The 25217-nt window shown below is 36.9% G+C and overlaps 4 long non-coding RNA genes and 1 pseudogene across 5 annotated transcripts; 2 read left to right on the top strand and 3 right to left on the bottom strand.

The window, feature by feature from the left end:
- Positions 1-1631: 1631 nt before the first annotated feature.
- Positions 1632-24971, top strand: LOC110039990 (uncharacterized). Of its 2 annotated transcripts, none has more exons than XR_016208923.1 (3): positions 1632-1980; positions 13350-16830; positions 24769-24971. It is a non-coding gene; the product is annotated as an uncharacterized LOC110039990 (long non-coding RNA). The 2 variants fall into 2 exon arrangements; XR_002295604.2 differs by having other exon boundaries at positions 13350-19446.
- Positions 3869-5549, bottom strand: LOC149108410 (uncharacterized). Its single transcript, XR_016209086.1, has 2 exons — positions 5444-5549; positions 3869-4999 (listed from the first exon to the last, which is right to left on the bottom strand). It is a non-coding gene; the product is annotated as an uncharacterized LOC149108410 (long non-coding RNA).
- On the top strand, positions 5915-7264 carry LOC149108409 (uncharacterized). The gene is made up of 2 exons (XR_016209085.1): positions 5915-6051; positions 6824-7264. It is a non-coding gene; the product is annotated as an uncharacterized LOC149108409 (long non-coding RNA).
- Positions 9094-10167, bottom strand: LOC149108408 (uncharacterized; annotated as a pseudogene).
- Positions 19206-24486, bottom strand: LOC110039995 (uncharacterized). The gene is made up of 3 exons (XR_002295605.2): positions 24410-24486; positions 24261-24340; positions 19206-22465 (listed from the first exon to the last, which is right to left on the bottom strand). It is a non-coding gene; the product is annotated as an uncharacterized LOC110039995 (long non-coding RNA).
- Positions 24972-25217: the final 246 nt, after the last annotated feature.

Raw genomic sequence — 25217 nt, 5'->3', positions numbered from 1 at the left:
GACCTACCGCGTGTCCCACACACATAAGTTTAGTTCAGATATCTTGATGCTCATAAAATGCTCACACAGTGCTTATTTACTACCTCCCAGGGCGTATTTCCCTTCCACAGAGGAGTGAATCGTGCGCGACATAAGCGCGGCGGACATAAGCGCGACGAAACTATGCGAAATCACTATCCAAAGGAATGCAAGCACACCAGCATAAAGCGATGACGACACCAAATACGTCATCGCTTCTTAAAAATCATAACAGAAGTTCTGACTAACGTGTTATTAACTTCAGATGGTAACTTGTTATTTCTGCCTAAGTGAGATTATCTCGATAAAAATGTCCAAGCATACTTTACGCTGAGTGTGAAGATATCTAACCATCTCGACATTTAACATTATGGTTTCTCGTTTTACAGGTGTAATGTGTTATCTTTTAAAACATTTTTGAATTTTCCGGAGCAATCTTCCGACCCCTTTTTTATCAACTTTCATACAATTAGCCTATGGAGACAATGAAACGTCTTAGCTTGGACGAAAAAAGCCGCCAGAAATAAATCTTTCTGTTGCTCGCTGTGGTAGTTTCTCTAATACTGATTCCTTCAAAGTTTTTTTCGCAGGTTTCGAGCTCTGAAGTGAAAGCCCTAAAGGAGTAGATTTAAACGTGCGAGTTAAAACACACACTGTACCAGAGACCGTGGAGAACAAAAAATCTGACCAAGACAAATAAGCATTAGGAGTCACTGTTCCGCCATTGGCTGCCGTGTATTTGCACGCCATCGTAGTTACAACCCCGCCAATAAGTAAGCAAAAACGTGGTAAGGCTACACCCCACCAGCCCCTTCCCCTCCGCGGTCATGTACTTCATAATTTACTCCTGTAATTCAGTTGATGGGAACAAACTCGTTTTCACTGATGTATATGACCTAAAAAATCTGAAATAAAAATACAAAATTTACTTCTTTTTTATTATCTAATTTTTCTTTCCATTGTATTAGCCATTAAATTATAAAACTGCTGTTAATGTGGTTTTCAATTGAGTGTCGTAAAACTATAACCAAACCAAATACTTGCCAATTAGACTACTCAGTCAATCTCTAATTGCAGTAAAACCAAAACCTAAACCAAAGTAACTGCCTTACTACTTTCAACATTAAATTGAGCAACGCTTTGAAACTGCTATGGTTGTTCACATCTTCTTTACAGTTCATCCCATATAACAGGCAAGGAGTTGAGTTATTGCAGAGAAAACCGAGAGAAGCAATATATTAAGAAAACAAATGAATGAAATTACTGCCTAAGGTTTCATATTTGCATTTAATACAAATTATGAGCATAGAAAAACTTATAATGCTTTACAGAGTTAGAAGACATTTTAAGAATCAGCTGAGGAAAAGCTTTATAGTAAAGTAATTAACATCCTCGTTTAATTAAGAGAAAGAATTGTGATCTTAGGATTAAGACAAGAATTGCAATTTACCTGACAGACAATCTACAGAAACCGCTCAATGTGTAGAATTCAATTGCAGATCAAATATAGTATATATTTCATAGTGCGAGTGACGAGTTCGAGGGACTACACGCGGGATCACGCGCATTTGTCCGGGAACATTGTGAACGAGTGAGGTTGGGGTCAAGAGAGAAACAAAGGTGGCGCAAAACTGTACACATGTTGATGGTCAGACGGAAACAAACGTTTAGTATCATGAACCAGTAATAGGGCCTTTGCCTGGGGCCATTACATTAAAGAAAGTTAACTTAATCGTCAAGAAATAGCCGAACTCTTAAAGGGTGCAGTTTTAGATTGAAAAGACATTCAGATAAAACTCCCGGGATGAAAAAGAGTAATCTAAACAGAGCGGGAGAAAAAATGCGTTAAGCTAAGTGCAGAATTAACTTGAGACGGAAGGCAGAGAAGATGCAAACCTCGCCAGATTAAAACAAGATAACATTAGATGAATTCAACCTTTGCTTTTGTGCACTTCTGTACAGGTATGTTAATAATAACTGAGCTTATTTAATTGTGTAATAATTGAGTAATAATAGGTCTACTACTAATAATAATAATTAAAGAGGGTAACACCAAAAGAGTTAACATTAAATTTATTTAACAAATAAAGAAGCCTAAGCCGTGTATTATACTGTGATAAAACAGGACAGCATTTGAGAACACAAGGGAAATGTAGAAAACACAAGCCACAGATGAGTGTTTTCTACATTTCCGAAGTGTTCTCGAATGCCCGGAGTATTTTATCACAATGTAATACATGGCATAGGCTTCTTCATTTGCTTTATGATATAGAGGTTATGTGGTGAAAAACAGTAAAACATGATTTTTCTATGTTTTATATTCTGTTAGAAAACAGCCCTAAGAAAATATGCACGCTGATTGGTTAAAAATCATGTTTCTATTTTTTTTCCATTGTGGTGTTTTCTAAAGGAAATAGAAAACATGTTCTCCATGTTTCTATCGAGTTATAGAAACACTCGCGAAAGTTTGGGAGAACTCGAAAAAGCTGTGGAAACACTCGCCTACAGCTCGGGTTCCCATAGCATTTCTCGTTCTTCCAAACTTCCACTTGTGTTTCCTTAATTCGATAGAAACATGGTACATGTTTTCTATTTCTTAAATAAAACATGGGTTTTTGACCTTCAGAGCACACGCAGGGTCCTATCTATATTATAATATTTGATAATCAGTTTTTAGGAATGTTGAATAGGGAAGATATTAAATTTTGTTTATGCTGATTTAGTTCTTCAAATTGTTAATTCTTCAAATTTCAGGAAACAAAACACTTTTTGTTTCAGTAGCCAATACAACATGTAGCTCTTATATGGTTGGGATATACATACATTCATACATGCATACACACTTTAATTGATATTGCAGGTTAACTAATTAGGGTAGCTTATAAAGCTTATGTGGACCTGCTAAATTATCCAAAAAACAACAAATATTTAATAAATAGAATTTAACAAGGAATAGCAAATTACCTGACTAAAGTAAGAGGGTGACAAAGGGTTTTTGCGTGATGGGTGATCGCCCCAAAATTAGCTGCGTGATGCGTGATTCACACTAAATTAGCCACATGACGCGGAACAGGACATCATAACGTGATGCGTGATTTGCTTTAACAACACGATGTGTGATTTACCAATTAGATTTCTATGATAGGTGAACGTTCCTTGAACTAGAGGGATACCATTCATTCAAAGTAAATAATAGTCTTTTTAAAATTTTTCTTATTTTACATCATGGCAGAGGTAACACCATTTTCTGGTCTTTTTTGTCATTTTCTTGACCTCTGAGGTCTTTGATCTTCATGGATTTTCATGGTACTATAGGCCCAAAAACTTGTGACACAATAGGAATAAGTGAATTAAAAAAAGTTAAACTTTGCACAAGGAGTACCCCTGCGAAATAAATTCCCAGTAGTCTGGGAATTCCTAGGAATTCCTAGGAATTCCTAGGAATTCCAAGTTATTCCAAGACATGCAAATTGTGCTTTATCCAAGACCTTGGAATTTCTGGGAATATTTGGGAATAGTGGAAGTATGACTGGGAATTATTGGGAATTCCTAGGAATTCCAAGTTATTCCAAGCCATGCAAATTATGCTTAATCCAAGACCTTGGAATTTCTGGGAATATTTGGGAATAGTGAAAAGTATGACTGGGAATTATTGGGAATAATCCTTGGAACTCCTATTATTTCCCAGAGTGCTTTAAAAAATGTGTTTGGAATATCTAGGAGTTTTGGGGAGTAGCTAAAACACATGAAATATTGTTGGAAATTTCTATAAATTTCCAAAGTGTCAAAATTAAAGATGAACTCAGTGCATGAATCAATTTCCGTACATTAGTAAAAATCAACAGGATCATTTCTCTGTAGTTCCATCCTTTTTTATTGTTGTCAAGCTCCAAGGTAATTATTTCCAAAGAAATGTACATTAATTCCAGTTTAAGTCTGACAACACAACATAAAACTATAGCACTGATAACATTGCTTTTTAGATCCAACATGATTTGTTAGTGTATATGTGCCCATATGGACCCTTAAATCAAACACCCAGAGTTTAACTGATAGAAAAATGGATGCTCTTAGATTTGATAAATAGATTAAGCAAAAAATTCCTGTCAGCATAAATGAATATATATTATTTACAATTCCAATAAAACCAAAAGTATATATATGCATGTATATATTTAATATAATTGTAGATTCACACACATACCCATCACAGCCCACTGTTGAACAATTTTTGACTTGATCCTTTTTGAATTTAGGAAAAAGAGGAAGACATCTCTCTCAGATGTCATAAATGAAAAGCTCACAGTTTCCACACACCTGCTGTACATTTGTAAAACTGTACTGTGACATTCTCTGGACAAATTACCGGTAGTTTCATTAAAACAATGATATCTTTAGCAGCCTCTCATTGTCATACAATGTCTTGAAATTAAGGCCAGAATAGCCGTACAGACATATTCTTTGGCAGAAAATGTCTTTTTCTTAGGAACCATTAGTTTCACTTTCATCAGGGGAGTCAAGTGGATGGCCGTCAGTGTCAGAGTTCTCAAATTCTTCAGAGGAGTCAGAACTAGAAACTTCAACATCATTATCTGAATCACTGTCTGTGGACAAATCTGAGTTGTTGTGTATTACATCAGTTGGTATTTCTGTAGTCTTTTCAGGTATATGCAACTCCATTTCATCAAATGCTGCTGTGAAGCTTCAATTCTTGTATAAAGGTTGACTCCACAATCCATCAAAGTCATCCACAACATTTTTGCCAACAGCCATCTCACTCAGGTGAGCCGAAGACTCTGAGGTGTTCTGTTCATGGTGCTGGAAATGATCTCCAGCAAAAAGTGATGCAAGAGAGGGAGATGACATCAACAGGCCTGTGAAGACTGCTTTAAGCGATTTTTGTGGTCGAATCTTGTAGATTTTGGTATGGGCATAGTGGGATCATCAATATGTTTCTTGTATTTCCTTGTCCTTGCGGTCACTTTAATTCATAACACAACAAAATCAAACGAATCAAAAAGATTGAGTCAGTGGGAAACAAATAAATAACTGACACAAATAAATGACAATGCAAATAAAAAAACCTACATCTTGATGTATTGAAAAGACTATAGATCTCATATCATGTTAATCCTTATAAATAATTCAAAGGAAAAAATGACAAGCATTGCAAATTTATACTTGCTGCATTGTGCTGACTGGGTGTTGAAACATGTGGGCTCTCAAAATAGATTTGGTGGACTAATACAACAAGCTTAAGCTTATTTCGCAGAATTTATCTCGTTTCCTTAAGTCGATTTGAAACTTTTCAGGTGAATTTCGGCGTTTGGGGTTTTTAAAGAGCACACAATGCATCGCTTAGTTTGATTTATTTACAATTATAGCTTATCATAACAGAAAATCCCTATAAAATTGGATTCCTTACCTTTGCAGTGAACTTGATTTAAGTGCCTCACGATCCTTTGTTATCTTGACAACCGTCGAGAACAGATCAACCAGTTAAAGTACGTTCCATTTTCCTCCTTGATTTCTTCCTAAAAAGTCTGTGTAGTTTTTTTCCTTTTGAAGCAAGACCCAACTTTCAAAAGACCACCAAAATCGCGTGGAAAGGGAAACAGACTTGCCATCGAAAGCGACTGGTCCGGCAGCCTCGTTGCCAGTCTCTCTCTCCTTCTTCTCCAGTTCCATTCTCTCCTCAACTGATCAACGGAACCAATCACAGCACGCCAATTTTCACCTGACTATCCTCGTGACTGAACGTGACAAAGATCGCGTTATTCATTCTCTTTTGGCGCCCATCTTTGAATTCAGCGTTAACGGTTGATCGCTCGTGCGTTTTAGTAGATTTCACTTCCAAAATTATATCAAAATGGTTTTTGCTGCGGTCCTGTGACCAGAAGAAAACAGGGTGAGTGTCATTAACGAGAAACAAGTTATTCTTGGCGAAGATTTGGAGCTAAAGGAAAGTCTTACTGTGGATGTTTCAACGGGGAAAAATTCAAAGGGCAGATTAGCCGTATACAAAATTATTTGGTGAGTAATCGAATTCAAGTAACCTTATATTATACAAAGTAAATTCTTGTATTTAGACAGAAGCTTTTCAATGAACTTTATCATCACGAATCATACACGAGTGGGTCACTCAGTCATGGTATGAAATTAATTCTGGCTAAAGCAAAGTTGAAACAATTTAGGTTGCCCAGTCAGTGCGTGCCTAAACAATTTGATTTGCGAATAACAAGTAGTTTCTCTCGCCACACTTGTTCAAACGAAACAAATATAGCAGTTCTCTCTGATCCCAGTCAAAGTTCTTCACAAAAACTCCGACGAGGCAGCCACAGTGTGCATGAGTTTGATACGTGTCTCCTGTGTGTTTCAGCCTGACTGTATGGCAATCCGTGTTGATCTTCAATTTTTGTCCATCCGTATATTCCTTTGTGTTTACTCTATTATTTAAATGTTCCTTTAATGTTGTAAGTGTCTTTTTTAATATTTCTAATGTCTAAATTTGACTAAAAACCGTGATATATATATCCTTCAATTCGAGAGTTGTTGATACACTGACAGAAGAAGGAAAACCTTGATTTAATCAACTGTAAGCTCAAGATTTATGTAACATATTTATCAATAGTATACAAGCACCTTCACAATTATCAAGTCTTCTCTTTTAACATTTCAACCAGCTTACAGTCAGGTCTTAATTAGCTCCATGTATTAAACTGTGAGCACATAAACATTTGGATCTCAGTCTTACAGTACCTCATATATATTGCAATGTAATGTATTTTTTTAAAATTTGTTTTAGGTGTCATACAACAAAGATGACGATTAAGAGGCTAGCTGTTGACACCCTAATTAGAGGGCAACAAAAGAAGCTGCAGAATCAACAGAAATAACTGAACAGCAGCTAAGTTTGCCCAAACTCAGCCTTTTTTAATTTTAAGGAGTGTTTCAGTTTTGTTCTTACCATTGATTCCTTACAATCATGAAAATCCAGATTTGTTCCACATAATAACAATAATTTAAGCTACAATCTTGTGAATGGAAAATTGTTGGATTTCTAAACCAAAAAAGTAAGTAAATTATCTGAAAGAGTTCTCTTTTTATCAAACATGTAAAAGTTTGACCATCATATCTGTTTTCAGTTTTGCTTTTGATTCTTGATGTAATGAAAAAGAAACAGGATAGTTAATCTTATGTATAAATTCATGAAAGCAAATGTAATAAACCATTGATTTAAAACCTGTTTGATGTGATATCAGTGACTTTATTTGTTATTTTAATGCTGGGCATTAATCATCAAAATTTTGTCTGACCTACAAATGATACAAAATTCCCAGTTTTTCTCAGATTTTCCAAAAAATTCCAACCTATTCTCAAAAAATCCTACAAATTCCAAGTTATTCCCAGAAATTCCTAGGAATTTTTGGGAATTTTAAGGAATTTTCAAGGTGAGTATATTTCAGTTGGAATTCCTAGGAATTCCTAGGAATTCCAAATCAGCTCTATGTAAACTTGGAATTCCTAGGAATTCCTAGGAATTCCGAGTCCGAATTACCGTGAAAATTCACGCCTTAGATTCCTAGGAATTCCTAGGAATTCTTAGGAATTCCTAGGAATTTTTTCCTAGGAATTCTTAGGAAATTCCTAGGAATTCCTAGGAATTCTTAAAGTTATCTCACAAGGGTATGAGCGTCAATGTTATTTTTGTCCACTTTGTCGACTGATCATTTTTGGCTGCAGTGCATCAGACCATATCCGAATCCGGCTATTGTATGAAAGATCTGAAAGAATGTCGTCTCCAAAGGGTGAAACTATAAGAGACGTTAGAGTTTGGTGTCATTTTATTCCGTTGGAGAAGACAGTTGTGTAAGCAATGAGAGACTACACAAGGAAGAGTTTGTGTACCACTTAATGAAGGTTGTCATAAAGACCTAACTGAATTCAAAAACCATGTTATGTCATTGACAGACATACAAACATTGCTGAACACAAGAGGATTTGCAGGGGTAAAGCTTTGACACAAATATTGCCTGTATATCAAAGCTTGACAAAGGTGGCGTAGACATCTTCTCAACTCGTATACAAGATCTCTGCCAACTTAGCCTGTGAACAGGCTCCCGACTGTATTATAGGGGAAGGAAAAAAAAACAACAAAAAAAAACAGGTGGGAGGGGATACTGAAGGAGATAACTCATGAGTACTGATGGCCTGATGTGTGAGACACAGTGGCCTAACTGTTAGTGCACTGGACTCCTGATTGAGCAGTCAGGCCTTTCAGCCTTGCTGGGGGTCACTGTGTTGTACATTTGGGCAAGACGCCTTACTCTCACAGTACCTCTCTCTATCTAGGTGTATAAAATGGGCACTGGTGAATTTAATGCTCTGACAGCTTGGACTAATTGACCCAACACAGATTTCACCTTGCTGATGCCTAATGAACATGGCTTAGAATTTTCTTTTAGAAATTTCCGTTACATAGAAGTCTATGGGCGTGTAAAATTGGTCATAGAGGTCTTGTTGCTATACAACTACTGGGTCCCCCATATTGTTGGTTTCATAACAATGTCTGTCTGATTTCAGAGAGAGTAGGGCCAGTTGTTCATTGTGTAAAAGGTTTTGTTTTTCTACTCTCCTATTAAAATCAAGTTGATCTATCTTGACACAACACTGCTCGGTGTAGTGTTCTAGTGCTGGAAATATACTTGCTGGAGGTGACCACTTGGATTTTTTGGTTTGAGATGAGTGAAGAATTTGTTGCAAAGGTCTGAGGTTTGTGTTTCATTGCCAGTTAGGTCTGTGGGTGGTCTTTTGTTGCCATTTAATTGCCATTGTTCTCAGCAGAAGCATATCACCTCGAACCAGGTGATATGCTTCTGTCTCAGCTGAAGCCATCTGAGATATTTTTCACACTCCTGATGTAATAAACTTGTCCACTCTAGGTTTTACTGAGACAAAAGTAAGCCCCTTGTGAAGAACTGATTTTCCTGCTTCCGTTAACTCAAGATTGTCAAGGATAATTTTCACACTCTTTTCTGTTTTCATAATATTGTGAACAACGGCACCATCTTGGAGCTTCATTGTTTGTTCCTGGGTACATGGATGTAGTTTGTTAAGCTTACTATGCTTGATTTTGTTACGGTAACTTAGCCAATCACAGTTCAAAGTGTGGATGGACTGACTGGTTTGATTGTATGTTTGAGTGTTGCTTTTGATTTTCACCAAATAATGTAGGTTGGTAAGTGGATCAGCTATTCTAGCAGATAAATGATCAACACACGTGTATAGTGATAGTTCTGGGGCTGGGCCAGTTCGTGCTTATTTTGAGTCTTGCCTCAGGGCTCAACTCAATATAAGCTGTTGCTCCTCACGATCAGGTACGAAAAACCGCAGGGCTCGTGGACCTCTGTTTTGATTGTTGCCTGGCCTTTTTTCGTGCAGCCACGTATCTTCCTTATCAAAGACTCAAAGTCAGCATATACCACAAACGGCGCTTTCATCTGCTTTTGGTGGTTCTTGAACTTCACCTTGTTTTCGCCCTCTTTGGGCAGCTCAGTCCTTGTGAGCCTTTTCAGCTGCCCCATGCATTCGGGTTTGTGTCTTTCGAGCAGCTCTGCCGTCGTGTAACTATGCAGACTTCTTTCACAAAAATGTTTTACGCCAATGTGCTTGCTTTGGCCGCACTCAGCCATCTCACATATGTGTGGTGAGATTTTTCGTTTTTCTGTATTAACATCAAGTTGATTCTCGGGAGGCTTCCCTCTCTTTTGCTGAGCCTATGCACGATCACACGGTCTTTTTCCCAGCCAAACACATTTATCCCTAGGTTAGGGTTTTGTTTTTCTAGCTTATTAATCTGTGTTATGGGCATTGGAAAGTCTATTCCTGTAAAATTTAGCCTGTCTTCTGTGGGGTAGCTTGACGTTCTTGTCACCTTTTTCCCATCTGTTGGTGGAAATAATGCTGTATGTAGAGCCCATCTCAAGCACTCGTTTTCTCTGTTTTTGGACAGTGATGATTGCTTTTTTGTTTTGTAGCTTTTTGGGCAGCGGCATGTAGCTGCCTCCATGAAATGGTTGGTATTGGGCGACATTGACAAATGCTTCAACGACGGCTTCTACCACCCAGCCTGAGCCTCTTTGAGACCAGGCTTCTATTTCGCCTTTGACTTCATCAATGAATCAGCGAAGTACGCTATCTACTGTTGTGATCTCTAGTTATCGAAAACTTAATGGTAAGCCAGAACTGTGTTTTGGCACTTTTCAGGGTTTGAATTTCATTTTCTACAACTTCGGCAAATCTTGATTTTGTTTTTTGTGCAAATTTCAAGAGGTCGGCTTTAGATTTATAGGCTTCAGAGACCGCCATTTTCCACACACGAAGCCATTCGTTGAAGTTGGTTCTTACCAACTGAAAATCAAATCCGTGCTGGTCCTGATTGGAGACTGAAGTCTCACGTTCTCTTCGCGCAAGATAGGACTGTAAAACATCTCTATCACATCAGATGAAAACCTTGACGCAGCCATGATTGCTTTAAACAAAGGCAGGCGGCTTGTTCAATTGGGATTTTTTTCTGGGGCCACTCTTGGCGGTATTGGGCAATGTCGATTTTGGGGCAGACAAAGCCGATCCTGGCAATATAACACATGTCTAGTGATAGTTCTAGGGACGGGCCAGTTCGGGCTGCTTATTTTCAGTCGAGCCACGAGGCGAGACTCAAAGTAAGCCCGAACTGGCCCGTGTGTGATCACATATTCTGCACATGTGTTACACATGGCACACATACATTTTTTTTTTAATGGACAAATTTTGTTTGCTTACTTTCTTGTGATATCCATTATACTCAGCTCTATAAAGGGAATTATGAGTCCAGGCCTGAAACAAGGGCATGTTAGGCATCTTTGACTTTTGTAGGGAGTTGCTTGACCAGAGGAGCCACAACGAAGTAGAGATTTGCAGAGATCTTGGAAGTAGGGCAATTGCCAGTTGATACGTTTGGTGTTGCTGGTCTTAGAAGTTCTAGGTAAATCAACAGAAAGATATTTTGATGGAGGAGCTAAGGAGCTAAGCTAAGGGGCAGACAAGAGTGTGATACATGAACAAACTGACGACACTACTGATAACTGGGGAAAGCAAGATACAAGATGAGCATTGATCGATCATGCAGGTGTTCGGGTTCATTTACAGAAGAAAAGTGATAAAATCTGGGTTGTAAATTGGTTTTCAGAGGCCTTAATGGTTAGAGTTGATGAATTTCTAGTCAGATTGTTTGCGAAGAAAGATTACCTGCCATATGCCCACATATGTTCTTATTTCTATGGTAATTAGCACACAAAACAATTGAAATTTTTATTTCTTCACTAGTTTGGTCAAAAACTAGTGGTAAAATAATGACTGAAGAGGAGAAAGTTTTAGTTACTGAACATCTCAGGGTGTCCAATCTATGAAATTGATAATCAATAATCAATACCAATCGATGAACAGGATTTGTTTGACCTTTTGTTGATTGTTGATCAATTACCAATGGCAATTGATGGCCTATTTGGTATTTATTGGTTACAAATTTCATCACGTTTAAAAATGTACAAGATGTTGGGAATGGGCACTTAAAATAAATCATTAACAATATTAAAAAGGTTCTTATTTGCCCACATTCATTAGTTCTGTAACTTTTAACGTGTTTCCGCGTTCTCCCTTTTCCTTGTATGCAGTGAAATGCTTGCCAATTAACATTTATTTCAAACCGGCAAAGGTGGAACCCTTTGACAATCACTCGTATTCACAGTTGTAATTCGGTCAACATTACAAGAAAAATGTCGAGGAAAAGGTTGTTGTTATTCATCGTGGTAGATGCGATAATAAAGTTTATTATTGTTTGTCTCACGATGTAGTCACTTGAGATGTAGATTGCGACGTTTCGACTGCTTACTGGTAGTCTTCTTCAGGCGATAAGGTCGACTGATTGCATGGTATCATTTATATCACAAAGGTCGGCTGTGATTGGTGCATTTTGCTCCTCCTATTGTTCCATTGTTCCGGCAAGAAGCTGTTCCCTCAGTGGTCCGCTGTTGTACTGTTCTCCTGTTGTTGTGTTTTTTTGATCGTGGGCATCCACGCTTCAGGAATTTCAATTCAACTATCCCTGTTGATGTTATTGGGGTGAAGTCTTATGAGAATAGCTTCCTTGACACTACATGTGCCAGCGAGGATCTTGATCAATAAACTTGACCTCATTCCAGATAGGATAGTGGCCGGTCTTGTGGGTGTGTTCTGGCAGAGATCTGGGTACGGGTGAGTCGTATATCCCTGTCGTGTTCTTTGATCCTCTCCTGCATAGGTCTCCCTGTTTCCCCGATGTAGACTTTGCCGCGCTCACAGGGAATCCTGTAGACAACACCATCTTGTTTAGCTGGGTTGTCGGTCTTCTTTGGTCACACTAAGTGTGACCGAAGTGTCATGTTGGACTTAAAGACGGTGTGAATGCCTTGTTGTTCTAGGCAGCAGCAGAGAGACTCCGAAACTCCTTGGACATAAGGCAGACGGAATTTCTTTAATTGAAGTGGACGGAAAGGAAAAAACCTTTCCTTTTCTACTGAATAAATACTTACTTGTGAAATTTTATGCCTGGCACAGTGAAAACAAAATAATAATTTAGTGGAAATGTGATGTGAATGTGTTTATAAAGAACAGAAATCTCACTTCAAGCCTCATCCAGCAACGGATATAAATCCTCTGTTGCCTTGCTCAATTCTAGTAGTGATTGTAGGTCAGGATTCTTTGATTATCATGATATCAAACAGACAAATCCACATGCATACCCAGTGGGAACAGCATGATGAGAGATCCCTTGAAGAATCACCTTCAAGATCACTATTATTGATGCTTATTTGCAGTCTTTACAATTTTTCTGAAGTCGTGACTAATTCTAGGCTGTTTTTGTTCTACTGCTTTAGAAACAATTCATAAAAAATGCAAAGAACTGCTGTTCACAAGATGGCTACCATGCTGTGACATATGAGCTCCATATGTTTTCGGAGCTGCAATCTGCAAAACTTGTGACTTTCTTGGGTAAAAAATGAGTTAGACCAATCAGAATTCCGTAGTTAAATGACTAAAGCCAAAAAAAAATTCTGTGCATTCCATGGTTGTTGGTGTTATCGCTCGTAGCGGGAGTGTTACTTAATAATAATGTATAAGAATAGAAGAGCTACCTAGCCGTTATAAAAGAATATCTTAAGACAGAAATATTCACAGAATTTTTCAATTCTTTCTGGAAAGCACATGGGTGAAAAATATTTACTTACATGTAATAGTGAATTGTGTTTTTTTAGGCAGTGTTATTGGCAGAGGCAGAGAGCATTGGAATGTGGATTTTGGGCCCAGGACCAGAGATGTTGGACCATGGACTGTGAACCGTGGACCATGGACTGTGAACTGAGGAGCATGGAACCATGGACTAAGGAGCATGGAACCAGGACTATGGAATAAGGATGGGGGACCAGCGAGAGAGGACTTAAAACCAAGGACAGAGGGTGGGCAGGAAGCCCTGAATGATCACAAATTGGACTTGACCTGAACTACAACTATTATTTGCATGTTAAGGTAATATATTTTACCTTATTCTGACTTACTTGGGGAGCTCGGATGGCACAGTGTCAAGAATGCTTGCCTCCCACCAATGTGGCCTGGGTTTAATTCTGACCCAGTGCCATATGTGGGTTGAGTTTGGTGTTGGTTCTTGCCTTGCTCCGAGGGTTTTTCTCCGGGTAACTCGGCTTTCCTCCCTCATGAAAAACCAACATTTCCAAATTCCAATTTGACCAGGATAGAAGACCTGCATGAATTTCAGCTTCTGATTTGGCTTCCTCTTTTTTCATCATTGGCAAGTGGTTACCATGATTTCACTTAGTAGATCATTTGACACTGATTCCTATATTTGGATTATCAGCCAAATTCAACAAAATTGCGGTTAATAATGTTTTGCGTCACTTTAGACCAAAAATTCCTCTTCCTTGATTACTCATAGTAAACATTTGTTTTACAATTTAACATTAATGCTCTGTTTATTTTTCTAGTTGCATGTGCACTAAGTGCTACAGATTTCATTTCACATAGTCTCCTTGGTTGTTGTTATTTGGGTGATTAGGCAAATTGGGGAGAAATTTTTATGATGTCTAAAATAACTACTACGAGTGACACCACAGAATCTGTCTGTTTTCAAAAACTTTTTATTTTTATCATGGCAAATGGGAAGCAGTATCTAGAATTAATTTTACATCAGTCAATCAATCAGTCTATTAATCAATCAGTCTATCAGTCATTGAATACTATTTTATCAATTGTAAACCACTAAGGCACATGCAAAAATGTTCCTAAAATTGCTCATACATTTTATGCAACTAAACTAATAATTAGTAGCCACTGAGATTTTTAACTGACAGAAGTGCAATTTATTTCAAAACATTCACTTTGATGCACATGTAGCTACTAATATTTAAACAGAGTATTCATCTGGCCAATATGTATTGTGTGTGCCATTCATTTGCAAATAAGTGGCTTGCTTACAAATTCCTTATTATGGGTATCTGTAAACTATTTGGTCACATATTTTCCATCAACTGTCTATTTTGAAAGCAAAGCATCTTTTTCTTTAATTTGATTCTATCAGTCTAGAAATGTCATTTTGCCACTAGCAATCATCACCAACCTCAAATTCAGTAAAATTTATTTTAAGGTAAAAACTATGTGTTTGATTTTTTCTTGTGTACAGACATTTTAATGTACACATTAGAGACTCAATTTTTTTCAAAACAATTAATGAAAATTCGTTCAAAAAGAAGTGCACAAATTTGCACTAAAGAGAGTGAAATTTCAATAGTATCCTACACACCAAAGACTAAAAGATTGATTGCAAAAACCTGTTTCAGTTATTATAGAAAAAAATCTTGAAAATTATTTTTGCACTTAATTTGATATATTTTTTCATGAATACAATTAATTTTACTAAAAGCTTTACATCCACTTTAGAGTGCATGTTTAAAACTCTCAAATTTTGATACTATAGTATTATATCAAAGGCACAATTATTGTAAGTTATATTTATTTGAAATTTCACGCTATATTTGAAGAATACAAGAATTGTAATTTTACTAAAGCCACTTATTTACTCATGAAAATTCAGTTCATTTATCTATATTATACAATTTGTTTCACCTTTAAACATTGAAGGCTTTCTTAATCTGCAATTTAAGAAGGTAAATTTAATTAGTCAGGGAAGGAATGACATTTTATTCGAACCAGAGACAATTTTCACAAGTTCGATTTATTTATTAGTGTACAAAATTATTATTTCTAGCACAGTTGACTTCAAATGACATATTCAAAACTTAAGGGTTTTATTTTATTTTATTTTTTCGCCTCCTTTGTTTAAAGGTGCCACAACAAGCTCATTAGCACAGAAGTAAGCAATTACTAATTATTCAGTTACAAAATGGACAAAATATTACATGTTCATATGAAGGTACTTAAAAGGGTGGAGCTGGGTATAGAAAAACACTCCAGGGCTGCAGAATAGTCCCTTTGGATCTAATTAACCTTGCCAAGTTAGCCAGCTTACCATTATGTAAACCTTTTGCATCTTAGGGAAAAAATTGAGGATTTTTTTTTACAGGTAGCATTCAGTTAGGAAATCATAGGTATTGCTGTTTTGAACTACAATTCAAAATTGCAGAAGAATTATTGTTTTGCAATCCTACACTTCTTCAATACTGTTTTATGACAAAGTTATGTAGGTTTATGAATTATTACAACTTGAATAGTTAGCATTTATGAACTATGGTTGAATAAGTTATTCTAGGGCATAAGTTTTGTTCTATGTAAGTTTGGTAGGTATTTTCCTGTTCTTACTGTGCTAATGAGCTTGTTGAATTTCTAGTTGTGTAGTTTATATTTTCCACTGAACTTAGTGTATTTTAGATTATTTTCAGGAACTGAGATGGCCCACACACCCGCACACATAACAAATTGTCAGATTTAAACCTAGCCGATTGATGTCCCTGCAGGGTTGTGGAAACTATTGCTCTGAGGACGGTGTTTCTGACTTTCCTCTGCAATATTCCAACTGAGAAATCCTGATGATTTTATCTGATCCGTTCATTTTTGATGGAGGCACTTGGACACTTTGATGATCTGGCCGTTTGCTCTCAAGTGGAGAAGGCATCACGAGGGAAGGTGAGAGTTTGCTTTTCATGTCTCTTCGGCTTTACTTGACTACATCAGAATACCGCACCTTTATTCCACTTGGCTTTCAAAGATGTTTGTCTCCAATCAATGTATCTGGATATTTTCCGTTGTTGAGGACGTAAAACAGTAGTGCTTTAGTGCAGGTCATGGGTAGTACATTTCCAGGATGTTGGGGTTAGGCTAGAACAGTGAAGGTCACTGATCTGGCTTGACTGGAATTTCACAAGCGACACTAGATTGAGCTGATAGTCATCTGGGATTCTTCTAAAGGAGCTGATATCTGTTTAGGGGTTTTTTTCTTAAAATAAAAGATAATTTTCCTTTTAGTTTTCTATAACAAAATTAAGTATTAAATAAAATTAAATTGATTTTAAAACAGTTTTTCTAAGATTTTGATCGAAATTTATGACATTAAGAGCTTAAAATAATCCTATTTTAATTTACAAATTTATTTCTTTTTCATTAACTTAGCAGTTAGTTGATCTGAAGGAGGTGGCCGCTTGCGCAGCAGTTACTTGAGTTGTCACGTAACGCATCTCCCCCATCTCTCCTGCGAAAGAGACTACTTTGGTAAGGATTTTGGCATAATCAATTTTGAAAAGTGGGTCAGTTGTTTATCTTAATTTCTATAACTTTAGACCGAATCTCGAGAAACTTTATTTGGTAACTAAATATATCATTTGATTTTGATTTTAAAAGTTAATCGTTCGTCTTTTTTTCGAAAACGTTAAATTAAACTCGAGTGAGTTTATTCTTTAAATAAATATACATATAAATATTTTTTATTTCTCAGGCCAATTGTTCATTTGACTTCCAAAACCTAAACTTAACCTGGAAAACTTTATTTGGTAACCATAATTAGTACGCCAATTGTCGATTATATTGACCATTTGGGTGTTCATCTTAACTTCCAAAACAAAACTAAACCTAGGAATTTTATTTTTCATTTATTTTTTATAATACTTTCTCGACTTCGTTGTCATCCTCGGGAACCCACTGCTGAACACTTAATTGGAACGAGACGAAGTAAACAGAGCGTTAACTTTCGTCAACTTTGGGGCTCCGACTTTACCGCTCGGTTTACTTCGTCGCGCTCCGATAAATTACCCCCGAGTTCCCGAAGATGCGTCGTTGTTCTATTTTATGCAAAACAAGAATTAACAAGAACAATAAGTATACAAATAACTTACTGAATTCCGTCGTGTTTGGATTTTAAGACGAGTCAAAATCTTGAATATTTAATAAGTTACACTCAATAATCCACAGAAAATTGTGCGAAAAACATTTACACCTTGATTTCTTTTCAAAGATATTTCGATTCTTGAACACTTAAAATAATCCAATAAATATAAAACTTCACTGATTCAAAAACTAGCTTCACGCAATTCTTACTTAAACTTAAGCGATAGAAAATTCCTAAACTTGCATCAGCTTTGACGGAAGAATTTCAGATTACTTGTGTTCTTTTGGTGAAGTTTGTGGGACGACAGTCCGCAGGAGGTTTGGTCGGCAAGTCCGATTAGTGGCTTTGTGTTCAATTCTTTTCTTGGCATCCATGGAAATGTACTGAACATAACTTGTAATTTAGCACTTCCGTTTTCCTGTTCTTCGACGGAAATTTCTTGATACATTTATTGAAACATCCATCTTAAATTTTATTATTTTGGCATTAATCTTTTCGCGCATTACTTACAGCTCTCAAAGCTAATAAAATTCCAATTCAAATGGTGTGGTATTATGACGTAAGTTTAGTGAAACCGTGGAGGCATGGGGAGCAAACTCTCACCTCCCTCATTATGCCATCTCCACTTGGGAGCAAACGGCCATACCATTAAAGTGGTCAAATGTCGTCATTAAAGATGGCGAGCAGACAAACAAACCAGGATTTTAAAGTTGGAATATTAATGAGGAACAGAAGAAACACTTCAATTCAGAGCAGAGTGGAAACAACCCAACAAGCGGGAACAAGATCAGCTAGATTTTTTTTATTTTTTTTTAACACAATAAAAGGCAAATAAAGGAGACAGAGACATTTTTGTGTGTTGTCGTTTTTACCACCAATCCACCATAATAAACCAGGTAAACACTTGTGTCCATGACTAAGTCCTGATATACAGTGTAATCTGTCACGCAGCTAGTCACGCAATCTTCTCAAAAAAGGCGTGACAAGTTATATGAAACATTAAGCCATGTACCACAGCACATATTGGTCAAAATCGTTACAAAACAAGTTGCTTCAACTGCAGCACAAGGTAGAAATGAGTTCTCTGACCCTTTTTTTTTGACCCTCTGCAACTGTTGACGCAAACTGTTTCATAAGAATGTTGTCTGTCGCATGTTATGTTACACAACGCAATGTCTCATACAACGTTCTTGTCACACTGCCTTTGAGAATATTGTGAGACCAGTTGCATAATAGATTACAGTGCATAACAGGACTCAAACCAAGTTCTGCTTTTTAAGAAAACCACCACTAAAATAATCAATGTCTGCTTCAAAACTCTCACTATTCCTCTGTGGCATTCGCAAGTTACAACCTGTGTTTTTGTTACTCAAGAAGTTGAGTTTTAAAATAACTTTGTCATTGCTGTTGCATGCCCCAAATGAGGGGCATCAAATGGAGAATTTCATAAAATGTGCAGTTTTGTTGCTAAAACTGATGAAATTTTGAGATTGATGGCAAAAACTCTATGCACTTGTAAACCCTCCTTCAAGGATTTCCATGCTTCCGTGCTTTGTAGCTACTTTTGTAACCCAAGACAACTCTCAAACTGACCAACTAAACAAGGCATTATGAGGACCAATTCAAGAATAACTTCAAAAATTTGCTGGTAAAATTGGCTGTAAATTTAAAGAATTTAATTGCACTTCCAGAAAGTCTTCAAATGTGAATCAAATTGAATTCAAGTTTAGCGACAGCTACACCTTTAAATAATGTATCTTAATTTTGTGAGAGTGTTTCATAACAGGCATTGCTCCTCAGTGGTTATTTTGTAGTTTGTATTACTAACTGTACAGTGGCCCATAACCTTCCAAAGAGAATTTAATAAAGTGACCAATTTTTTACTAATCACATTCACTGTACACTTATCCCTTCAGCAAAAAGTGAGAAAAAATAGTGAGAATTTCAAAGAATCAAACTTACAAGTAGTGGACATTTGACTTATCACAGCAGAATAGGAAATGGTAGGTGGAATCGTTAACATTATTTGCTACATTCGTCAATACTGGTAATTCAATTTAATAATGCATCGTGAAAGTACTGAGAATTCAATAAATGGGCTCCACCTAGAGAACTGTTGAATAGCAAATTGAAACCACTCTTAATTTCTGCATTTGTCAATAATTCAATTTTCACCAACCCCTTCACTGCCTGTATGACATAATGTATGACATACTGAGTGCAGAAGAATGTTCTTGGTTTTCCCTGTAACTTTCTGCCATCTTGTTTCTGTCATGTGCTGAGGAGATGTGAGATGAGTTTGGGAATATTGGAAAATCTGTTGGTGAGGGAGCAAAGGTATAATGCCCAGGAAGCTCTAGAAAGGATTTGTAATCATTCTGGTGACTAAGAAGATTTTGATAGCGATAAAAACAATGTTGAATCGTATGATTTGGCAAGTGAAGATGGAAGTGGGGAGTCTGAAGATGTGTCTGGCACAGGGGGTAACATGGGGGCTGCCAGTGAAGGGGTTAATAAACTTGCAATTTGCTAAAGTGATGAGAATTTAGAAAGGAAAACTAAATCTCTCTTTCATGCACCTGTCCCAACATTTTGCATTAATACCAATACTTCCAAATTGGGCACTACATCAAAACTCAACCCTATGAGCAGAAGCAAAATGCACAATTTTGAATTTTCTAGATACAATGTTTGCCAAATATTAGAAAACTCTTTGTTACTCATGCTGAAGGGATAAGTGTTAAGTAATAGCATTTTATGATGAAGTTATATTTGCACAAATTGCCCACTGTATATCGACTACAAGTACCACAGACATGCAAAGTCAAGCAAGTCAAATGCAATGCACAGCACAATCAATAAAATTAAAGCAGTTTTAATCAATCTCTTGGAAGTGGATAACACCTTGAAGAGGCATGAGAATGCTAGAACGAAAGAATGAAAGAACGAAAGAAAATAAATTACGTTAGACAATTTTTTTCAGAGCTGCAGAGGTTTCATTCATCATGTCACTCAATAATAATTCTGGAGACCACAAAATATAGTAAACTGTTTGCTGTTTTAAAATTGTTAATAAAATGATACAATTTACTTTTGATGTCCCTTCTATTAAAAATGTTTCATAGAGAATTGAAGAGAAATTTGTTCCAAGAACCATAAAAATGATTAGAAATGATATATCATTTTCTTTCAAAAGTGTTTTGAAAATTCAGAATTACTGTATTTCCTCAATTTGACCTCTATTGATATGAGTCCCCACTGCCCTACCCATTCATTTGCCCTTGTTACTCTGAACCCTGTTCACAAATAAAACTTGCATGAGCCCGGTCCATCCTAAAAAATCCAATTTTCTTAATTTCCCTTGTGTGTTAACAGTGAATATCAGTCAAATCTTCAATTGAACCCCTTTCTTTTAGGTACAACCAAATTTATATGAAATCTCGTTTTAACAACCCCATCCCCCTAAAAAAACTTTTCTTTCTCATCTAAATAAGTTCCTATTTTTGATAGTTGAGAACAATCAGGGGCCTATAAAGACCCCTTACCCCCTCTTATTAGACTTCCATTTAAAAAGCTCCCCTTTTTAAGGTTAAACAGAAGAAATACAGTAATAACATCAAGTGCAACAAAATTGCTATCAAAAATAAGGGAGTTATCCACTGCCAAAATGTGTTAAAAAGCAATTTGCTTGACGGACCAATTATATTGTGACTGTAAGCAAGGATGTCTGTGGTCTTGCAAAACCTAAAGCAGAACTTGGTTTACATTATACAATACAAAGATCAATTCAAAACTTTCTTAACCTGGCTAAACCCAGAAAATTCACTGTTAGTTAAACCCGTAACTCTGTCCTGTTGCAAGTTGTCCAAAGAGGTGCCAGAAAGAAAACTCTGAGAGTATGCTAGGCATAGAGAAAATTAATCTCTCTGACTTTTCCCTTACACTGACTAGAAAATATTTTTCATGAGACTTGAAACTGATGTACTGTAACATGTAACATAAGGTAAATGGTAGAAGTATCAGTGTGATCTGCTGATCAAGGGTTGTCCTGAACAGGAAAGTTGTAGCTGACTGAAATGTTTACAGTAACACTGTGATGTTGTTAGCTGTTTCAAAGACATGCATGTATATAGTCTATATTCTTGATCAGTTATTGTCAGTTGTGGTCTAAGTTAGTGTACCAGCTTTCTACAGTCGGTCATTGAAAGTAGTTTGTGAATATAACCCAGTCAAATTTGTGAATGTACATGATGGTGTTCAGTAATATCATAGTTAACATCACATTCATTTGCATTTTGGCAGTGTGATCTTCATAATTCTGCCAGTCTCTCTTGCCCAGCAGCTGAAACATTTGTAATGATCTTGTGCAGTATGATGCAAGACTTACATTTCTGTATCCCTGTCCTATTTGTCAGTCAATGTCATAATGCAGTAATAGATTTGTTGGGTATGTATAATAAATTGTAGGGCTGTACCTAGATTTGTGCAATAAAAATGCCTTAAAAGAGCCCATGTTGTAGGGTACTGTAAAAATTAATAAGCCCATCCTCTCAACTTTTTTAGGTAAAAAAAAACCTTTTAACAATAAGCCCCTCTGAATGTAAGCCATGGGTGTAGGGTGGTTAGTCCTATGGCCAGTCAGCACATGAGTTGGTCTTATATGAACCGTCATTGCAATACATTGCTCCTGAGGCTTAATACGCAGTCAAGAAAGGGAATCTTTTCCACATTCAATTTTTCTTTTCCCATTCAACTTGAATAATGGTCAATTTTAATTATTTCTTGTCCTAGAATTTAGTGATTTTAATCCCAATATCTAGGGGGAGGAGGAGGTTAACCATCAGGAGTAATCCCAGGGGTGGTCCAACGTCCAGAATGGGAATCAGCCAGGTTTAGTTTGGATTTGATCAATGCACAAGAACACAAGTGTTTACCTGGGTCTTCGATTGCAATAAAATCATAAATCTAGAATAGGCTAACTAATGTAAATCCTGTTCTTGTCTTGTCCTAATGTGTCTCCACCTGTTAAAAAGAAGGAAAGAAAGATTACAAAATATGATTTCTTGCTAGCATGGCAGACTTAAAGTTAATCAATTAGTTCTGTGCAAAGAAAGTTGTGTCCGATAGCCCTGAGCTGGTGACAACAGAGATAATTTGCTAAATAACTAACTGCAAGGTGGGCACTGGTAATCATCTTGTAGTTTGTGACAGTTGAAAAACAAAACTTTCAATGCTAAATTTTGCCCTCTCATGAGTTCAATCTCGAAATTCCTCAATCCATGTAAACTAGCTCCAACTGGAGAATGATAAGGTCACGATTTCAATGAGAGTGATTTTTCTGAGGTTTTGAAAAAACAATACCAGACACTTTTTTTTTGCAGTCATCAGTGGTAAATAATTAGCACTTCTATGAAATTTGCTGCCCCAGGGTTGTAACTCCAAATTATGTGACTATGTAAACTAGCTCCAATTTGTGAGTGATGTGGTCGTAGAAACAACACTGCACATCCTTGTTTGGCAATCCTCGTTTTTGTGTGGGATTTCCCACACTTTGCCAACGTCAGCGATATTTATTTTTTTACAATAACTTCGAAAATTCTCGCATGCTCATTGGCTAATTTTCATTGTCAATAAGCGGACAGACACATAATATTTACAATTTATGCGATGCATCAACGAGTGGGAGCAGACAATTTGACAAGTTGTTAATCGTAAAAAAACAAATTGACGTCAGTTTTTCATGGGTCTGTCCTGTTATTGACAATGAATTTCATCATAACATTGTCAAAGTAGCTGTGGATATGTTATGTTATGACAAAATTCATGATGAACAACAGGGCAAATGCATGAAAAACTGACGTCAATTTGTTAAATTTATTTACTTGTCCATGAGAGCAGAGCATTTGTCACGTGGTTTCTTAATGCGTGTACATGTAGACTGGGTTCCACTGGCAAAAGGTTGAGTGTTTTTGTGCAGCGGCCATTAGTGTGATTACTCTTGCCGGGTGTTGTTTTTTGGCGAATTTTGACTTGTTCAGAGGGAGCGTTTAATTGTTGGAGCCCATTTTCCTTTAATTAAAATGCTTTCTTGACCGTGTCATTTATATTTTTTAACTCTGTAAAACAGTAGCATCACAAGGTTAATGAACTATTTAACGTCTTAACAACTCATAGTACCCTTTCACAACACACTCTATCAATATCACATCCACATTCGACCAGACACACACACTGTATATGCAGCAAGTCCCGGGAGCAAGTCTGAAAATTGAAGGTATCCTCTTTCAAGAGTTACCGATTAAGATCGATGACAAGCGATGACAATCAATATAATCCACAGCAATTACAAGGACTAGGATTGTGAGTATCGATTTTCATCGATTAATTGAGGCAATCGATAATAATCGATTAATTATTATCGATTATATCGATTGCCTTCCGATGATCGATTTTCATCGCTTGGGCACTCCGGGTCTGTATACATGACAAACTGATGCTAAAATGCTTAATTATATTGGATCCCACTCAACAGGGGGATGAAACACATTTTACTTCATCAACTCCCTAAATAATCATATTTTTGTTATCTAACGTAACTACTCCTTTTCAAGGCCGTGGCCAAAATTATGACTGAGGCAATGTCCACGAAAAAAATACGACTGAGGCGATGTGCATGGTTAAATTCTAGGTATTTAAGGTGTTTATGATGAATATAAAAAAACAAAAAGGAAAAACTGACTGAGGCAAGTGCCTCGGTTTGCCTGTTACGAGCTACCGCCGCACCCTGCTTCAGTTTGCAGACTGTTTCAGCACTCACCTCCCTCCAACTGAGTTGAACTTCGCGCCAATACAGACTTCTTCCCAGCTCTTTATAAAACAATGAGCAACATGCTTTACCTGAGTATAAAAATATACACAATGATAACTGATTCTTACTTAAGAAGAATAAGAGAAGAAGTATCTTACCGGAGCTTCTACTTTGGCGGCTTTTTGACACTATGGCGGAACCGTCCTTACAAAGAACGCTGGGAAGGTTTACGGATCTCGCGAGTTACCCGCGCGAGTTCGCGAAGGAATGAGAGAACTAGGGAAACCGCGTTCTGGTGAATTTTTCCGCCCTCAAATTTACTGTCGGGAGAATATGAGAGTCTGGAAACATTATTCTGATTGCAGGTTAAGCATAAAATTATATTTTCAAGGAAAAATAAATGGAAATAAAATTTCAATAATTAGCTCTTCCTGGAAATAAGCTCCCAAATCAGTCTCGGACGCTAAAATCCTACCGATAATCTTTCATTCCGCTTAGACATTTTATCTCTCCTTAGGGTGATTTCAAGATCCTCTGTATGGAAAGCTTCCAGAAGTGATTCTGATCAGTAAGGAAGCCAGTACTTCTAGGAAATACGTGCTCTTGGATCATCCACCTTAGTTTCAACTTGACTGAGCTGATTACCCAGATGAGGTGAGGTAGCCTGAGTATTGTGGTACCTTATGCTATTTATATGACAACCTTTGGGATAATTGATAGTATGTTTTATAATAGGTGAGACTCGTTTATAGTGTTTCCAGTGAATCAGTGGTAACAAACAAAGAGCTAGACATCGCCTTTTCAGACAGGCAAATTCTGAAAACATAAGGTCCATGTCCACAACATTATGCTTATGCATGGAAAGAATTGCCTGGGAGGACAACATCTTCTCACTCATAGTACTGCAAAGATGGGTTTCCAAACTCTTCGAATCGCTAAAATGACTACTTTCAGCAACACATGTCG

The sequence above is a fragment of the Orbicella faveolata genome, unplaced genomic scaffold (assembly GCF_042242905.1).
Source record: "Orbicella faveolata isolate gen_17 unplaced genomic scaffold, um_ofav_v1 contig_26, whole genome shotgun sequence".
NCBI classification, from domain to species: domain Eukaryota; kingdom Metazoa; phylum Cnidaria; class Anthozoa; order Scleractinia; family Merulinidae; genus Orbicella; species Orbicella faveolata.
Note: the sequence above shows the minus strand (reverse complement) of the source record. Positions and strands in the feature narration are given on the sequence as shown.